This window comes from Fukomys damarensis, unplaced genomic scaffold (assembly GCF_012274545.1).
Source record: "Fukomys damarensis isolate Sample0158 unplaced genomic scaffold, DMR_v1.0_HiC HiC_scaffold_35, whole genome shotgun sequence".
NCBI lineage: Eukaryota > Metazoa > Chordata > Mammalia > Rodentia > Bathyergidae > Fukomys > Fukomys damarensis.
In genome coordinates, this window is record NW_022900947.1 from 36,532,669 (window position 1) to 36,546,140 (window position 13,472).

The 13,472-nt window shown below is 32.6% G+C and overlaps 1 protein-coding gene across 8 annotated transcripts in view; it reads right to left on the reverse strand.

Annotated features, from left to right (window-relative positions):
- Positions 1–13,472, reverse strand: part of LOC104873490 (cytochrome c oxidase subunit 7B, mitochondrial) — a 128,481-nt gene that overhangs the window by 94,132 nt on the left and 20,877 nt on the right. For 3 of the 8 annotated variants that reach the window (XM_010640186.3, XM_010640185.3, XM_010640181.2), the window contains exon 2: positions 1,030–1,115. The exons of the other annotated variants lie outside the window; for them this stretch is intronic. The gene's annotated coding sequence lies outside the window, so the exon portion shown is untranslated. The remainder of the gene's footprint in view (positions 1–1,029; positions 1,116–13,472) is intronic. 8 annotated transcript variants of the gene reach the window in all.

A 13,472-nucleotide genomic window follows, 5' to 3' on the forward strand; every position in this document is an offset into this window, starting at 1 on the left:
TGTCTACATAATTTTTAATTCCTACTTTTATTCAATTTAATAAATTATTTTTAAAATTAAGTATTGAATACACTAAGATATAAATGTTCGTTCAGAATATTATGATTCTATTGACTGTCAGTCTTTGTTACTGATGTACATACCCATTGATATTTATCTATCAAAATATTTTGTAACAGATGCTGATGCTGAAGTTTTAGAACATTCTGGAAAAATTATACTTCTCTTTGAAATTCTCTGAATGGCAGAAGAAACTGGGGATAAAGTTCTTGCTTTTAGTCAGTCCCTGATTTTCTTGAATTGGTCAGTAGGGAGAAAGGAGAAGATACAGATAAACCTCTTATTTAAGGTGAAGGAAGGTAGCTCCAAAACATTATTACCATTTAGATAGTTGTACTATTACACAGTCAAGGAGGAAGTGGGATGAAGAATTTAAAGATGAAACTAATGTGAGAGGGTGATTGTATATCATTTCCACCAAAACAGGATCACTTGGAATTAATCTGGTAGCTGCTAACCGAGTAATCATATTTGATGCTTCTTGGACTCCATTTTACAACATCCAGAGTATATTCAGAATGTATCACTTTGGACAAACCAAGCCTGTTTATGTGTATAGGCTCTTAGTCAGGTAGGTTTATAATTTATATTTTCATATTGAAAAGTTAAATTAAACTACTATTTTAGAGGTACAAGATATACATATATTACAGACAGGCAAACAATGTCGAAAATTTCATTCCTGGCTAGTAAAAGGGGAAGGACAAAGGATCAAAATGAGATGTGTATGTGCACCAAAACCACATGACGAATATATTGTTTCACAAACATATACTAATAAAAAATCTGTTTTAAGAAAATATCATTCCTAGAAATAAAGCAAAAATAAATTTTTAAAGTAGACTGCAAAATGAACAGGAATTTTTGGTTTGTTGTCCTCTCAAAATGTACAATGTATTCATGTAGTATAAGCCATCTCATATAAAAAAATCTCATTATACCTAATATTAATATCTACTTTCCATTTACCTGAAAGACTTTTCCATTTACCTAAAAGACTACTTCATTTGAATATCAGGTATCACTGAGGTTGTGTAAGCAATCAAAATTTAACACTGTAAAAACACAAAAATATAAGGTAATTACATATATTATAGTCAGTTACTACAGAATTATATTAGTGAGAATAAACTGTTAAACTTTGCAATTCCATACAGGTCAAGCACTTTGCCTGTCAACACTGATGAGCTGCTAAACTCACCATTCCTGATGAAAGCCTTCATTAGATGACACTAGGCTCTGTACTATGTGTTTGTGAGCCCAAAGATCTGTGTTAGGTATCCAATCCAAGGGCAAAGAATAAATTAAATCTGCTTGAAATATTCGATGAGGGTAGGTTAAAAAAGAAAAATTTGGCCAGTAGCTTTGAATTTGAGTAAGAAGTGGCAAGAGAAAAAGAAACTGACAGATCTGAGGGTGGCAGAGGAATAAAAATCCAGGTAATGAGTTTTGAGGGAGCACAGGCAAAAAGAGCTAAGAGCTAGAATTGTCATTAGAGATGTTTTGGCCTATGACAGGATCTAAAAGGTAGGTGCCCAGCAGAGGACTGGCTTTGCAGTTAGATATGAATCCATCCGGATCTAACAAGAAAACACCTTTGTCCTAATATAACTACTGCAAGTATCAGTTGACGTGAACCACAAAAGATAAACTAAAGCAACTGTATGTATACCTAAATTAGTACAAATTAGTTTTAAAGCACTCTTTAAACATCCCCCGCAATGCTGGTTTTCCCCCCTACATTTTTTATTAGTTCATATAAATGGGTTTCATTTTAGCAAAACATACTTTTTAGCAGGATGTATTTTAACCACTCCCCCAAATTCCTCTTGCCCCATTTTCCCACTTAGTTTTTCTGGGGGGCTCAATGTATATGATGTATCTTAATAGAATTCATACCTCTCTATTACATGCCCTTGTACTCTTTCTCTTTCTCCTTCCCTTCCTCTTATCAGCAAATAGTCTCCCTTCTAATTACTTGTCATCCTTTTTTAGATGCCATATATTAGGGAGAACATGCCATATTTGTTTTCCTGAGTCTGGCTTATTTTACTTAACATTAAAATCTCCAATTTATTCATTTTTCTACAAAAGACAAAATTTCATTCTTTTTTATGGCGAATAAAGCTCCATTTTATTTTTTATATATAGATATATACATAAACATATATATCACATTTCCTTTATCCATTCATCCTGGCTGATTTCACATCTTGGCTATTGTATATTATATCACAGTAAATATAGGTATGCATGAAACACTATAGCTACTATGGAAATCAATATAGAGGTTCCTTAAAAAACTAAAAATAGAACCACCTTTTAATCAAGTTATACCATTCCTTGACATACTTAAAGGACTTAAACTCAAGATATTTATGAATTTCAATTTCCCAGACAAAACTAATTACAAAATAGACATAAAGGTAGGTTAATGGATTCAATGAATTCTATTTTAAGTTATTTTATTTTGAACAAAGACAAAGAAAACTTGCAAAATTATAAAGAGTTCTCTTACACCCTTCATTCATTTCCTTTGTTAATATCTTACATGACAAAAGTACAAGGAATTAACAGTAAAAAATATAATTAACTAAACCTTGGAACTTACTTGACATTCACTAGTTTTTCCACTCATTTTTTTTTTCTGTCTCAAGATCCTATCCAGGAGACCCCACAGCATTTAGTTACTAGTTCTCCTTGCTCTTCTCTAATCTATAATAGTTCCTAAATTTTCTCTTTTCTTTCATTACCTAGGCACTTTTGAAGAGTAGTGACTAGTTATTCTTTAAAATGTCCATCAACTTATATTTAACCAGCAACCTCTCAATATTAGCATGAGGTCATGTGCTTTGTGTTAAGAATAAATAAAAACTAGCTCAGACTTTGCCAGTGCAAATCAGCATGAGTATGTCTTATCCCTAATGTTTAGCTTATTTGATTAAGCCTGTATTAGGCAGATTGTCCTAGTTTTTGTAGTTGATAAATATCTTGAGAAAATACTTAAAGATTGTGCAAATCCTGTTATTCCACAGTATCTCCCCAACTAATTTTAGCATCTACATGAGATTTGGTCTGCAACATATATTATTGTGGTATAGTTCCCTATTTCATTCTACATTTCTAAAAAGAAATTCCACTCTAAGGAAGAGCCATCCCCCCATGTACTAGTTTATTGAAAGATGTGTTGATAGCAATAAGAACTCATGAATATTGTATTTCATTCTGTTAAAATAAAGTATTATTATTTACAGTAATTTGTTGTTTCATTTGTTTCAGTTTTTGTCATTACAGACACAATCTGTCTTCTGTGCTCTTTTGACAAAACTAGTTTTCATTATGTTACTTCTGACACCAAAACACTTTAAAACCTTTGCCTGCCATTCCTGTCCTACCCCTAAAATCAATCACTTCTCTAAAGAGCCCTATTTCCTTTAAATAATGATTTTGTGAGACTAAGATCAAATTATTGGTTATAATCACTGTTAATGGAAGGCCACTGCTCAACTATCACAGGCTTTATGTGCATGCTTACACATATAGGCGCACATACACCTACACACAAAATTAATTTTCATTATTTATGTATTCATCTATTGGCTGAAATTAATTTGTAATGCCAAAATCAACACAATCATTCATAGACATGCACAAAGCAATGAAATCTCAGTCACCCCAAGCCCAGGATCCCAGCTGTGTTAAGCAAGGCAATGTTCTTCCTTCTTTTCCAATTCTCATTTTTGCAAACATATATCCATTTGGTGTCACATTTTCTTAGTGTTTTTGTGCTTTTTTTAGTGCTTTCACTATTTAAAATGGCTCCAAGTGTAATGCTGAAGTCCATCTAGTTGTTTCTAAACACAAAAGGCTGTGATGTACCTTAAGAAGAAAATACATGGACTGGATAAGCTCCATTCAGGAAAGAATTACAATGTGATTGGTTATCAGTACTAAAAAGAAAAAAATCAACAAAATACATTAAATAAGATGTCTAATAAGAAGCCACAAACAAGGCTGTCACAAAAATGTGACCGGAAGCTTGCAAAAATCTAACCCTGTATTTGCCATAAAAGTGCAGTATTCAGTAGCTGTTTATGGACCATAACTACTGTGAATAAGAAGAATTTACTATGTTTTAAAATCTTATCTTTTTGCATATGTGTTATAAACAATTAATTTACATCTGATTACAACCCAGGTAACACCACAGGATTCATTTCAAACTTCTCCACTTGGCTTATTTATATTTCTTTTTGGAACAGTGAAAAACCTCTCATTATCTAGACTTGACTTAATTATTTAATTTAATTCTAATATACATGTATATATATATATATATACATGTATATATATATATATATATATATATATATACACACACACACACACACACACATAAATTCTAGAAAGTAGGTGTATATAAAATGAATGCTTCAGTAAAAAAGACATTACAAATTAATGATAGCAGGTATGCAAAATATTTGGTCTTTAGCCATGCAGTATCCAGTTTCCATAGAAATTTTGGTTAGTTTTTTCCTTATTTCTTCACTGTGATTATATTATTCACTTGTTATGCAACAGTTTGTAGTGAGACCTTGCATTCTGTTTCAGCTACCCCTCACATCAGTATTTGTTTTAATTGTTGATTTGTTCATTTTAATGACAGAAAGGATATTATTATAATTTCAGGAGTTGGAATTGCACAAAGGATAGGCCCACAGAAGTGTGATTCATTGTATATTTTCATTAATTTGATTCTGTATTATGTACAAATTATGTTTCTTTTTTTTTTTCTCACTTCCATCCCAGAATGTGGATTCCCTAGATAAAGATGAATGTAAGTAGAGGTTTCTATGTGGGTGGAAATAGAAGATTTACAAGCAGAAGAATAATCTCAATTTTAGGTAATTCAAGAGAATACCAATTCTGATTCATTAAAACTATTTCTAATGATATAAATCTTAAAGCAGCAGGGACAAGGGGAAAAAACGAGAATCAAGACCTATCATGTAAAGGTACAGGATCCCAATAATGAATGTAAGTAGAGGTTTCTATGTGGGTGGAAATAGAAGATTTACAAGCAGAAGAATAATCTCAATTTTAGGTAATTCAAGAGAATACCAATTCTGATTCATTAAAACTATTTCTAATGATATAAATCTTAAAGCAGCAGGGACAAGGGGAAAAAACGAGAATCAAGACCTATCATGTAAAGGTACAGGATCCCAATAATGAATGTAATTGTATTGTGTATCTAGACTGTACCAATCAATAAACTCAATAAAAATTTAACAACAAAAAAAGCAGCAATATATACTGAGTAGAATATAGAGAAATTATTTTTAAATTGGACTAATAATTAATTTTTCAGTATTTTCATAATTAGTCATTTTAAGTACAGTGTCATGTATATTAACATATGTGTCAAAATATAATATTTTATGGTTTCCCATTTACTTTAGATAACTGGTAGCCTAATACATTGTATATAAAAAGAAAAGGATTATACGTTCCAGATCCCAGGAAAGTTCTCTAACTGTACATAACTGTGAAGACAACAAGCAGATGTCAAATCATGAATAGTTTAATTCTACAAGATGCTATTCAGGATTGTAACCACTAGCCAGCAATATGTGACTCTTCAAATTTAAATTTGTTAAAATAAAATAACCACACTGCATAGTGTAAACATTTTTATCCTTGCTGAAAATTTTATATGGTAAATTCCATGAGATTAGTGGCTATTTTCCTTGTTCCGGCACAATGCCTTAGTAGCCACCCAGGACACAGTCATGAAAGGAATGCACAAATAAATGAAGGATAATATCAGGAACAAAATCTAGCCACATATACTGAGATGTTTATATTATGTAACATTGGGTTAGTTAATTGATTTTGTCAAATTCAGTAAGACACGTCAACTACATTGGATCATCATAGTTTAAGTGTGGCTGAGGGAATTTCCTGAAGACAAAAGACCCACCCTAGAGAGGCTTGTCACCTGACTGATATAAAAGGCAAATGAGGAAGGCAGGCTTCTGAGGAGCTCCAGTCTTCACTTCACCTTAGAAGTCACCCCCTGGCTACCACTACAGGCTCTTCAGCCTCCAACACAGAGCTTTCAGCCTTCTGTCACGGATCTTTGGCCTCCTGCTAAGGACTTGCACGGGACATTGCAATAAGCTTCAGGCCTTCAACTGGATCCTTCAGAGCACAGACTCATTTTTGCACTCTTTCACCCCTGACTCTGTGGACAACCACAGTAAGCCAATCTTGTGAATTCTTATGTATTTGTATATCTTGAATTAAATATGTTTCTCCAGTAAGCACTGATTGATACAAGCACACATCAAGAATGTTTATAATACAAGACACTGGGAAAAACCTATACATCCAGTACAATGAATCCTTAAAATAATACTATGTTCTTATAATATTATAAAACCACTAAAAATGAATGACTTCATATAACTTTCATAATTAAATAAGCCAAAGTAATATTTTAGTAGAAAATAATTATAAAAATATGTCAAAAGCTGAGTGATAGCAAGTTATTTTTATTTTTATCAGTCTGTAATTTATACTTTCTATAATAATATTTAATTCTGCATATGAAAAAATGATTTTGTTATTTATTTTCTAAAGTTATACATTTAATCTACAGTCTAGATCTAGGATTGATGCCTAAAGAAATTATTATTTAGCAAAAATAATGTTACTTTATTATAATAAAAGTGATCTGTGTACGAATTTTTAATGTATTTCTGTATTAAAAATATAATGACAGAATATATGCTTATCATCATGAAATAAAATGTAAATGCATTAATGACATGTTTCTGAACAATGTTAAACATTTGGCAAACTATCAATGTATATTGTACCACTCTGACTTTTGGATTAAGTGACAAAAAATAAAACAAATTATTTAGATATTCTCTCAAATTCAGTGAACTTACAAATACAGTGATAAAAATATACATTACATAGTATTAACATATCTTACTATACTAACTGGAGCAGCATGTTGACTTGAGGTCATATTTTTCATTCAGACAGCTGTTTAAGTATTGCCATGAAGCCACAAAACAGATTAATTACCTATTTAGAATTTTTCTAAGTGTTGGGGTAACAAATTTTTATTCATTCTTTTTTACAATTTTAAAAAAATTCAGTTGTCTGACATTTTTATAATTAAAAAGTCAATATATCATAAAACAATGCTGAGATCTAAATTATCAATTTCCCACAAACCAGTGAGGACTGAGAGCGAGGCCAAGGCAGAGGATGTGACTATGTTATCAAGATTTCCTTTCAAATGCTTGACTATATCGCTATAGCCAGCTATAATGCTGGCTCTATCGTGATTCATTTCATAAACCTCAGTTCAACACCAGAAGACTGAGTCATTAATCCTCACTACTTGAGATTGTTTTATATGAATTTAAGTACTTGTCATAGCATTCATAAGTTCTTCTCAACCTCAAAATCTATTTCTCATTCCTTTGTCTCTTCCAATTGGGTCTAACTCAACTTTCAGAAAGCAAAATAATATATAAAACAAGATGAACAGGAAACTCCTGCCCAGCTATAAACTATAGTATATCATCTCAACAGATGCTCTTTTCACAGACAGAATGAAATTAGTAGTGGAAAACTAAAAATAGTCCTAGATGAAAAGAGTTTTTTGAGTAAACAAGGAAAAATCTTAAGACAAAGTGATTAGGAGAATTATTTTACTCATCCAAAGTCATCAATAGATGAAAGGCTTTCTTCTTGATTGTTTCTAAAGACAAGACTAGTAAGATACATTTGCACTAGATAAAGTCAATACCACCGTAATTTGAGAATTCCAGAATTAGATGGAATGTTAAAAATAGTGAAAGAACTTTTAATTTTAAAGTCAAAATTCAAACAATCACCCTTACAAAACTTGAAAAGTATGTGTATTTGCTATTTCTACTTGTCTGAGAAATGTCTGTTCATTTCAGATGCCCATTTTTGGACGGGGGTCTTTAAATTTGGGAGAGCTGATTTTTTTTAAAGTTCTTTATATATTCTAAATAGTAAACCTTTGTCTGAGGAAGAGCTGGTAAAAATTTTTTCCCACATTGTGGGTTGTCTCTTCACACTGTTGATAATTTCTCTTGCTGTGCAGAAGCTTTTAAATTAGAAGAGATCCCATTTGTTGATTGTTCTAGTTCACAGGCAACTGAGGTTTTGTTCATAAAATATTTACCTACACTAATGTCTTCAAGAGTTCTACCTAACCTCTCTTCCAGCCGGTTAGTGGTTCTATTTTAATATTTAGATCTTTAATCCATTTTGATTTTAGTTTACTGCATGGTGAGAGAAATAGGTCAAGTTTTAATCTTTGGCAAGTTGAAACCCAGTTTTTCCAGCACCATTTATTAAAGAGATTGCTATCTTTCCTCCAGTAAGGGTGTTTGGCTCCTCTGTCAAAGATGAGGTGGTTGAGTATGTCTGAAGTTGTTTCTGCATCTTCTAAAATGTTCAACAACAGTGGTCCTTTAAGAGATGTAAATGAAAACAACACTGAAATTCCATCTCACCCCAGAAAGAATGGCTGCTATCATGAAATCAACTAATAACAAATGCTGGAGGGAGTGTAGGGAAAGAGCAACCCTGCCCCAGTGCTGGTAGGAGTGTAGACTGGTGCAACCACTGTGGAAATCAGTATGGAGACACCTTAAAGAACTAGAATTGGAGGTGCCATTTGACCCAGCTATCCCCTGCTGGGTATCTTCTCCAAAGAATTAAAACAATCATACCACAGCGATATATGTGCATTCGTGTTCACAGCAGCACAATTCGCGATAGTTAAAACTTGGAAGCAGCCCAATTACCCATGAACTGGAGACTGGATAAAGAAAATCTGTGGGTTTTTTTGTTTTTATAAAATGAAGTACTACTCAGCCATAAGGATGAGGAACTAAAGACATTTATAGCTAAATGGATGCACATTGAGGTGATACTCAAGTGAAATAAATAGGATACATGTGTAAATACAGAATAGTTTCTCTAGTGTGAGAAACTGAAAGTTTATATAAGGACTAAAATGTATAATAGATAATGTGAAATAGGAAGAAAGGGTCCAAAGGAAAAGGGGAAGTGGGGTAAGAAAGAAGGGAATGGCATTAATATGAGAAAAGAAAAAAATGGAAACAAAGTCTTTGTAGATAGGAAGGGGTGGAGGGGTTAAAGGAGGGCAGGGAATGGGGAAAAAACAAGAGCCAAGATAGATTATGTAATGTAAAGTGCAAATTTCTAATAATAACTGTCATTATATTGTATACCTTAAATGTACCAATAAAATTAATTTAAAAAAGAAAAGTAGGTCCACAGTATACCAATTTTTCACACACAGAAATGACAAGTTCACTGAAGAATAGAGAAAATAAGCACATGGAGGCTGGTGGTAAAGGGCACGTAACTGGAGCCTGATACAGGAGTTAAAAAAAATCACACCTATACCACTCACTGGTTTTGTAACTCTTTCCATTCCTCAATTTTTCCTATTGTACACTGAAGATAATGACAATATTTACCCCATGTCTCCTCTGAGAATAAAATTATGCCACATGGCAAGTTAATAAGTACTAGCTGATTTGCATTTTGAGGTAGAAAACGTAACTCAGTAGAATCTATTTTATTTGCAGTATGAATATCCCTAACAAGCTGAACTTCTGTTCAAAATGAAAAACCAGCTTGAGTTAGAGCCCTGGCTTGACTAGTTGAGGGTCTTCCACCTCCAGGTGAACAAAAGGCCTAAAATTTTTCTTTTCTAGACTCAGTTGTGTCATACATGAAAAGATACCTTAGACAGGACTAGATGAATATGCTGCTTTCACATTCCTATGATCTATAGCACTGGGATAAAAAAGTGTTTTAATATGACTGCTTACAAAATATTTTCACAGTAGGAACTGAAATAGTGGAGCATTTCGACATATTTATGTAACAGCTAAATTAAACAAAGAGAAAATAGAATTTCCCAGTGGGAGAGTTACAGAACTAGAAGTTGATCAAAAGGAAGAGTGTGGTGTGTGTGTGTCTGTGTGTGTGTGTGTGTGTGTGTGTGTATATATATGCATTGCTAAAGTTCCGATGAATGAGAAAAAAATCTGGTATTAAACCAAAAGGAATAAGAGATTGTTTTTTCTTTTTCTGCCTTTCTTCATATTATAATATATATTTGATTACAACAGATACATCTTTTCACCTAGCCACCTAATTTTACCTAATATGCATTATAACTTGCTTATCAAAGCACAGAATAATATATAAAATACCTAATATATAATAATACATGTAAGAATACATTTATATTTATATACCACAGAACAATGTAGGTACACAGTTACAGATGAAAATGTAGTGCATTCAAATAAAAAGTAAATGGATTAACTTTAGGTATGGCAACCTTAGGTACAAGAAAGAAAGTATAACACATCTACAGAGAAGACAGTAAAACTTGTAGAGTGCTTTCTTGGAAAAGCTCACCACTCAGGGGCTGTGGATTGCTACCATTTGGGAAAGCAAGCCTGAGGCACCCAGAATTAATCACTTTCTAAACCAACTATAGGCCAGGTGTGGTGGTGCATGCCTGTAATCCCAGCACTTGAGCAGCTGAGGCAAGAGGATCATTGCAAGTTTGACACAAGCCTGGGCTACACAGTGAAACCCTGTCATATACATACACACACACACACACACACACACATAATCACATTTCTGGGTTTTAAAAGTTAGAAACTAATTCTAACATTTTAGAACATCATATATATCAAACAGACATCTGTAACGGGTAGATATTTTGTGGGCTGATAATTTTATAACCTCTGGTTTATTAATAAAATATTGTTGACACTATGATGTTCCAGATTCTATTTTTTCTTATAAAGATGTGAGATAATTACCATCCCAATTCTTACAATTTTATGGGGATACTGTGAGTCAGAGAAGCTAAATAAGCAAACAGTGATATAACCAGGAAGATTTTATTTCAAAACCAGGTGTGTCGAATGCAAAACTTCCTCATCTACACTGAAGAGGAGATGTGAAAAAAGAGGCACTCTGCTACACCTGTAAGGATAAGTAAGATCTGGGCCAACAAAGGGAATGTCGAGGGGCTTTACAGGAACAAGTGAAGACTAAAAGGAAGGAATGGGCATGTTATTTTAGGAAGCAGCTTAGAAGGAGGTGTGATGATAACAGACGTTTCATACTGAGAAAACTAAAAACTTAAAAACAAGCAATGTCATTTTATATTCCACTTTGTTACCACAATAAATATACGGTCCATCACAATCATTCATTCATGTATTTTTTTGTTTTTGGTTCCAGAATCAGAAGGTATTCTAAACTACATTCATCATATTTGAAGCTCATGTTTTAATATCTAAGTTTTATACTGCTCCCGAATCATTCTGAAAGCACTCAAGTATTATTTGTCTATGTGGAATAGCTATAATACTTTTAAAATACTAAGAAAAGTGTAAACTTGACCAAATACATAAAAACCTAACAGGTGTTTTCTAAAAATCTCTCTGAACATTAATGTTTGTGTATCCTATATTCTGTAATTCTGACTTATACTAATATACCCAACTTGCTTTGCTTCTGTTACACTGTTCCATAGACTTACAACTATAATACTAATCAATGTGTTCCCTTTCTAGTATATCTGCTGTTATCAGGCTGGTCTTCTAAGAATTCTCTGAAAATGATAGGTTCATTCCTACCTCCCACTGGTGTTTATTAAAAATACTTCATTACTTTTCATTACCACCACCAGCCCACCAACCTTCTCTACTTCCAGAACTGTAGCTACTTGCTAAAGCTTATAACTTATCTAGAGCATTTACCTGGCTATAAGTAATTGTTATACTGCAATAGAGCTACTTTCTGCACAGCTATGTGTTTCTAGCCACTAAACCAATTCTTTTCAATCTTTGTTTTATTTTTTAAATAAGAATTTGCAAATTTCTTGGCGATGTCATGGAACAAAATAATAACTGAACTAGTAAAATTGAAAAGGCATTTAAAATACAATGAGAAGTGAAAAATACTAGATTTTAATGTATTTTTTTTCAAACACAGAAAGCTATTTGTCAGATACATTCTAAAGCCAGGTTTTTAACTTTTCACTTTTTTCATGCCACTGTGTCCTCATTTACACCAGGAAAGAGGTCATAATTATTTCATCTTTTTAATTTTAATATCTACTCCAATGACACTTTGGGCCCTTCCTATCCACACTGCAAACATCCTCCAGATTAAATTTCTTAAAGTACCTCTTTTATCATGTCACAGTCTTACTCAAGATCCTAGTAAGGATCTCATGATTAAGGGAAGAAAGTCTCATACTCCTTACACAGATAGATTTCCAAGGTCTGAAAAACATCCCACTTTAGTAATCAGTCTAATAATCTAGGAATACATAATTTAATTTTGATTCCATCAGAAGAAATTCTTTTTCATTCCCCATGGTTATTCTTCCTCAATGATATTCCCAATGTTCCTATCTTTTTTCCCTATTTCAACTGTCCAAATCATACCTATCCTCTAAGGCCAACTGAAATGTCATAAATTCCATAAAAAATTGTCAACTACTTCTGACAACTAGTGATATTTTCCTCTGAATTTATACTATATTTACCAGCTCAACATATAATTTAATGAAGTTTATATGCTGCTCTTCATTGATTCTCCTATAGAAAAGCTATAGTTAAATAGTTCAAATGGATTACAAACTGATTGAGAGCATGAGTATTCCATGTTTCTTTTTTGTACCGGGGATCGAACTCAGGACCTTGTGCTTGCCAGGTGGGAGGAGGAACCACTGAGCTAAATCTCCTGTCCTGTTTTTACTTTTTGTGTTGCTGCTGTTGCCCAGTGTGCTTTTTCCAGTGCTAGAAATGCATTAGATATATAAGGATACAACGTGAACTTGATATGCTTTTTTAAAAAAGGACTTACAAAATGCAATTTTACTAACTGTCCTATTAACAAAGATAGATTGATGAGTAAGAGATATGAATAGGGTAAACCCACATGTTGTGAAATGTTTGAGACAAAACTTTTATAAACAAAATTATAGTTTAATCATACTAATAGGTAATGTTTAATATTTTAATGAATACACTTTTATAAATAAAATTATAGTTTAATCATATTAACAGGTGATGTTTAATCTTTTTGTGAATATTTTATAAAAGGAAGATAACCTCATATTTTTTAGAGTTTCCAACACAGATATCTATCCTAAGGTCTTTAGAAAATTTTGATTTTCTAAAACAGGAACTGAAAAAACACAGAAGCGATAGCTTTATTAAAAAGAGATAATTAAAATATAAGTGCAAACTTCAAAATGTCCTCAGAGAGCTGGA